We start from the raw sequence: 6,000 nt of genomic DNA on the forward strand, positions 1-6,000 counted from the left end.
CCACTTTTTTCAAATGTGGATGCTGAAACCACAGGAGTTAGGTAACTTCCTCCAAGAGATAGATCTAATGAGACTGGAGACCCAAATTTGGGAGTTATCACCATATTGGAGGTAGCTGAAGTTACGATGGGTAAAGGATAACAGAGAAAGAACACACACAATGAGAAAGAACATACCAGGAAGTATCTGTATTTACGAGAAAAAGAAATAAAAAAGAAAAGTCTAACGTAATAGGGATATTACGCCGGATCGGGGCATGAAAGTGGAATTTGCACTATATTTAAGTTAAAGAAAGTTTATTAATTTCACCCCCACTGCTGGGACCCCGGCACTTGAAAGGGGGTGGGGGCTCGAGAAACGCAAAGAATCCGTGCGGGAAACAAGCCGCACAAGAAAGGAAAGGACCAGCCCTGGTGCTACATTCCAGCAAGAAAGACGACGCCGAAAGACAACCTCAGGCACCTCATTAGGCAGCTACGTCCGACCGCCCACGCTTGGAGGAGTTCACTCGCGACCCTCTGCACTAGCTCGGCTCTACGGCCTGTCAGGATGTCCTGCGTGAGAGCTCATCGCCGGAGAGCCACACGCACCCCAACGCCGCCCACGATCACACCAGCGAGCCCGCACCCACTACCATTCCCCTTTCACTTCCAACCCGGCCCGGCAACCCCCCGACTCCCACTCTGGCCCGCCGCCTGCGGCCAGTCTGCGGAGTTCGGTAATTACCTGGAGCTCCACCGCGCCGCCATTACACCGGAAGCACGTCACTTCCCCTTCCCGGGCACCGGCGGGAGGAAGACGGACCGTGAAATACATAAACTCCTAGTGCTAGATTGGCTTTGATATGCTACTCTATTAATTTATTTTTAATACCATTTCGTAATATCAGATTCAGAGCAGTCGATCTATCTCGAAAGATCTCTTTCCAAAGGACGGAGACAAAAGCTGGTACAAACTACAAAGCCCATGAGCCACCAGCTGAGAGAGCGGAAATGACATAAGCGATGGTCCCGCGCTTGAAATCCCGCAAGGTACAATGGGAATTGTAGTTCTGGGTTAGCGCCAGGAAGTACGTGACAGAGAGTCGCCTGAAACCTCCCAGTGATTAGAGTTTGGCAAAATTTAGTTAATTTCTCTTCCTTTGCAGTTGACAAAATGTAGACCTTAGTAGTCACATTTCGTTGGATATATTAAGAAAAATGGACACACCTTTCAGGCATTTTGCAGTAGTTACACCACGGACATTTATATGAGTGAAAGTGTTACCAAATCATTGTCTTCTAAGTTTCAAGATTTCAAGCCCCGGAGGATGGAAGAATATTGGACCGTAACCTGAGTGAAATAATGAGGGGAAGCTAACGCTGTGGAGAAGATGATGAATATATTTTAGGTTGAGGTGCCAGCTGGCAAAACATCGTGAGGTTAAAATTTCCTGACCGATTTGGAAATAGCAAGCAGTCTGTACAGAGATAAGAGGTAATCAATCAAAGTGGTTTTTTTCCTAAGCTTTACTTTTCCAAAATAACAAAATCTACGAGTTCAACTACTTGTTATTATTTGGAACTGTCTTTTCCTAGATCAACTGTATCTTTATGTACCCCAATCTTTTATAAACCAGACCTGGCTTTTCCGAACATTCCTCTATTACAGTTTTAGGGAGCTACAGGGCCTCCCAGGTGGTGCAGGGGGTTAAGTCTCACTCTGAAGCTATCTGCAGCCACTGCAGCACGAGTTCAATCCCTGGCCAGGGAGCTGACCCACATGGCACAGCAGACCTCTCCTGTCTGCGGGCTGCTCCCCTCAGCAGTTCATTTCAGTCAGTCTGTCAGTTCTGTTCCCCACTCTGTCTCTGGTGAATCCTCTCACCCCGTCCCCCACATCTCTGGCCTACACCACAGCTCTTGCATGCATAAATAAATAAAATAAATCTTAAAAAAAAAGAAATGCTATACATATACATAAACATATACATATACAGTTCCTCCAGGGTCCCAGTTGACCTCTTCCTGAAGACAACTTATGAGACAACTACATCCCCCATCTTTGTAGATGGACTTGAGCCACAACTGAACTCATTGACTCTCTTCTTCACTATTCTTTCAAAATTCCCTTACCTCTCATCTACTACCTCTGCTGGTACTGTTAAGGACTGCAGCACTAGAGGGTTCTTGGTGTCTCTTGAGAAAAGGATTTCACAAAGCACTGGAATGAGGCAGTGGGCAGTCTCAGAAAGGGGGAGAGTTTCACTTAGCAGTAAACGAAGGATTTTTAAGGATTTTTTTTCTTTCTGGATGGGAGGGGTCCCTTTTAATTATGCATACCTTGCTCCATCCCTCTCTCCCATTCAGAACTCCTTGAAACTACCCCTCCCTCCCTCTTGGCAAGTTGGGAGAAACTGTAGTTAAAAGGCTCTTCCCAGGCCTCCCAGACCTGCCAGACCTTATTTGGACCTTGAAAAAGGTGACAGCCCAGCTGAACTGTGGATTGCAGAAATGTAACTGTGCTCCTCCCGGGGACTGTGTGCAAACACTTTTCTATCCCTAAAGGTATTAGTGATTCAATGAGTGATGTGGAAACCTTAATCGCTGAGAAATTTGAACACCTGCTAATAATCTCCATGACAAGCAGGTGTTGCTGCTCTGTCCATTTATAGTCATGTGCCCAATTGAATCATATTCTTATTTGCCTCCATTGTGTAATATCAAACCTACCGCCTCCTGCTGATCTGCATTAACTTCCCCTGCCAAAGCACCAACCCCTCTTTTTGCCTACTTGTTTCTGAATTCAGAAAGGCCAAAATGCCTAGATAGTAGATGAAATTTAGTTGCTACAGCAAGAATTATAACCTTTGGGGACTAGAACCTCTAATTCCACAAAGCAGAATGGGAAATGGGCAATATTAGGTCCCCAGAGAGTAACTGAGAATGATGGTAAGTGCGACTGTGCCGACTTTAATCTCGTGTCCTGGATCATATATTTTTCTTGTTGGGGACTCAGCCATACCAAGGTTACCTGCATCCCGGCGATCAATACCTCATCTTTGTAGAATGTTGTCTCCTAGAAGGTGCCAGAACTTCACCCTCAGCAGGCTTTTCCATTGACCTATTAGACCACCAACTTCTGGGAAATGCAATATGTGATACAACCAGTAAAATTCATGGTCATGGGTGCTCTCCTATACCACTTTTGCTGCAAAGTGATTTTCCTGGATAGATGCTTTATTGTATTGTATCTCATTCCTGTAGTCAGACATTGTATAAAACACCAGATAGTGGTGTTGGATGAAGATTGGATATGAAATGCAAATACATACCCCAAATTAGTAATCTCTCCCCATGCAATGGATGGCTACCCCTTTCAGAATGCAAAGGTCCCAGTGTAGTGAACTTGCCATCAAGTGGCTATTTGATTTGATCTCCTAAAAGAAAGGTAATTTATTAAGAGCTCAACATTGGTTTCTTTTGCTGACAGGTTGAACTTCCGGATGAGCCTGTAGGTAGATCAGCTATGGTAAGCAGACTACACGTTCATGGACCCATGCACAGATTCCATTTTTGCTACCATGCTGCTATAACATGCCACCATGTCTCACAGTGGCCATGTGTCCACTGTGCCAACACTGGAGGAGGGGGGCAACTAGCAAAGACAAGCTAACATTAACTAGCTGAGTAAATTTTTTTTAAAGATTGATTTATTTATGCATACAAGAGCAAGGGTACAGGCCAGAGATGTGTGGCGGGGGTGGGGGGGCGGTGAGAGGATTCACCAGAGACAGAGCGGGGAGCAGAACAGGCAGACTGACTGAAATACACTGCTGAGGGGGCAGCTGCTTCGCCATGTAGGTTGCTCCCTGGCTGGCCGAGGATTGCACTCGTGCTGCAGAGTCTGCAGATTGCTTCATAGTGTGGTGCTTAACCCCTTGTGCCACCAGGGAGGCCCTAGCTAGTGATTTTAACTACTTTTTAATAAATACTTCTTCCATTTGTATGATTTCTGATGGACATTGATATGTGACATAAAGATCTTCCCATTTTTTGCCCATATCAACATGTGTGGCCACATAATTACTCTTTATGACTTCCCTCTCTTTGACCTTCTGAATCTCTTAACTTTTTAGATCTCTGACCAGCTAGCAAGCTATTTGCCATTGCCTATTTACATTTTCACTCAGCCTACTTATCCTTTCACACAAAACAGTTGATCAAGTGTACCACCTAAAGATCTGCCTCTCAGGAATATTGACCCTCTCCCCTGTCTTCAAGGGTCTCCTTGAGTGAGACTAATGGAGCTGCTGTCCAATTTCAGCTTTCATTCACATACTTTGCTAACCCAGCTATAAACTGAGCTTGACTATTTTTATTTTTTCCTTCAGCTTGTTCAAGACCTTACTCTTACCCCACCTGGCCATCAATATGACTGAGAGAGGGATCTTGATGAAAATGTGATGGATGACATCAAGGTGTGCATTGTCTGCTAGTGTGGATTGCCTGTGCTCTCCAGTTATCTTTGTGCTTCTTCCCAAACATGGTACATTCATCTTATGAAGTGACTCGACGTGCCCAAAATTTGTGATGTGGGTTCAGCAAGATACATTTCATTTTGTGTCATTTAGTGTCCTATGGTCAAGTGTTTTCTCTTTACCAGAAGCATCCCAAGAACTAATTTTCAAAAGACATGCAATCTTGATCCAGAACCCCAGGGGCCTGAATGTGATTCTCCTACTAACATTTCCATAATCTCCATACTACATTTTTTCCTCCAAAATTAACAATTCTACCCCATAGTACCTACCATATCCAAGACTGTACCAGTTCAGACCTGCTGCAGAACTTTCTTTTGCCAGATCGAAAAGCTGGGAGCTTTTTATGTCATCTGCTATATGGGCCAGGAAATTTATCCGAGGTATGAAGTATGTTGCTTACAGAATCCAAAGTAGCCTACGAGGCATTATGCTTTCTCCATTGTTATAGGGGAAGCAAGAGGCAGACATTCATCTTTTGCTCTGAAGGGGATATTCTCCAACCTCCCTGAACACTGGGGCCTTAAAATATTTAATGAGAGTAGTGGTCTTTGATTGCTTATAGGGTTCATTTTTCTCTTTCTCTGGAGCACAAACCTCCAGCATTCCAAACACTTCTTGCTCGACCTATTTGATAAGCATAAGGCCATTAATATGATCCTCTACAGGATTTCCAGTTGATTCAGATCTCTTTGAACTGTGTTATGACAGAGAAAAGAGAGTTAACATGGCCCTGGGTTCAAAGTGTCAGTGTGTTTGTTGTCTTTTTATTTCATGTGGACACGAACTATTTCTAATTGTCTTACTTAAATGGAGTAGGAAATAATGCACTCTCTAAATCAGTGGTCACATACCATGTAGCTGCACCTGGTATAGCAGCTACAATTGGTGCTGCTGCCTAGTTGAACTTGTAATAGTCTGTAATCATCCCACTAATTCATCTGGTTTCTGCAGGGGCCAGGTTGTTAAAGTAAATGGAGACCTGATGTGAACCATTAGTTTTTTATATCCTTAAGAGTGTTATTAATTATTATCTCCTTGGCATTGTGATATTGTTTCAGATTTTATCTCTTGGCCAGAAAATACAGTTTCAAGGGCTTCTATCTCATCTTCCCTTTCTATGACAGTTCTTACTCTCCACAGGCCAAAGATAATATATGGAAGTTACCCTGTGAAGTGTGTCAACCTTGATTGTACACTCAGCTGAGTAAATGGTCACTAATTTGAGGTGTATATCATTGGACCCATAGTAAAGAAGACTCCAACAATAACTCCACTTATTTCCTAGTCCCCATATGCCTCCATTTGAATAGGAGAGCCATGAGATTGCTTCCAATATTTGGGTATCGGTGTCTACTCTGACCTTGTAGCCAATAATCCTCAAAATATGTGGGCATTTGCAAATGACACAGAAACATTAATTCCAAAGGGCACCTGCATCCCTATGTTTATAGCAGCACTATTTATAATAGCTAAGCTAT

The 6,000-nt window shown here is 43.6% G+C and overlaps 1 protein-coding gene and 1 long non-coding RNA gene across 4 annotated transcripts in view; one reads left to right on the forward strand and one right to left on the reverse strand.

Moving 5' to 3' along the window:
- CWC22 (CWC22 spliceosome associated protein homolog) overlaps positions 1–946 on the reverse strand; it is a 49,218-nt gene extending 48,272 nt beyond the window's left edge. For 2 of the 3 annotated variants that reach the window (XM_054699904.1, XM_054699905.1), the window contains exon 1: positions 727–946. The gene's annotated coding sequence lies outside the window, so the exon portion shown is untranslated. The remainder of the gene's footprint in view (positions 1–726) is intronic. The other variant, XM_037523650.2, reaches the window with a different exon arrangement.
- Positions 947–1,069: 123 nt separating this feature from the next.
- LOC129146559 (uncharacterized) lies at positions 1,070–5,554 on the forward strand. Its single transcript, XR_008553422.1, has 3 exons — positions 1,070–1,476; positions 3,472–3,510; positions 4,373–5,554. It is a non-coding gene; the product is annotated as an uncharacterized LOC129146559 (long non-coding RNA).
- The last annotated feature ends 446 nt before the right edge of the window (positions 5,555–6,000 follow it).

Source organism: Talpa occidentalis, unplaced genomic scaffold, assembly GCF_014898055.3.
Source record: "Talpa occidentalis isolate TD23 unplaced genomic scaffold, MPIMG_talOcc4v2.1 talOcc4.3, whole genome shotgun sequence".
NCBI classification, from domain to species: domain Eukaryota; kingdom Metazoa; phylum Chordata; class Mammalia; order Eulipotyphla; family Talpidae; genus Talpa; species Talpa occidentalis.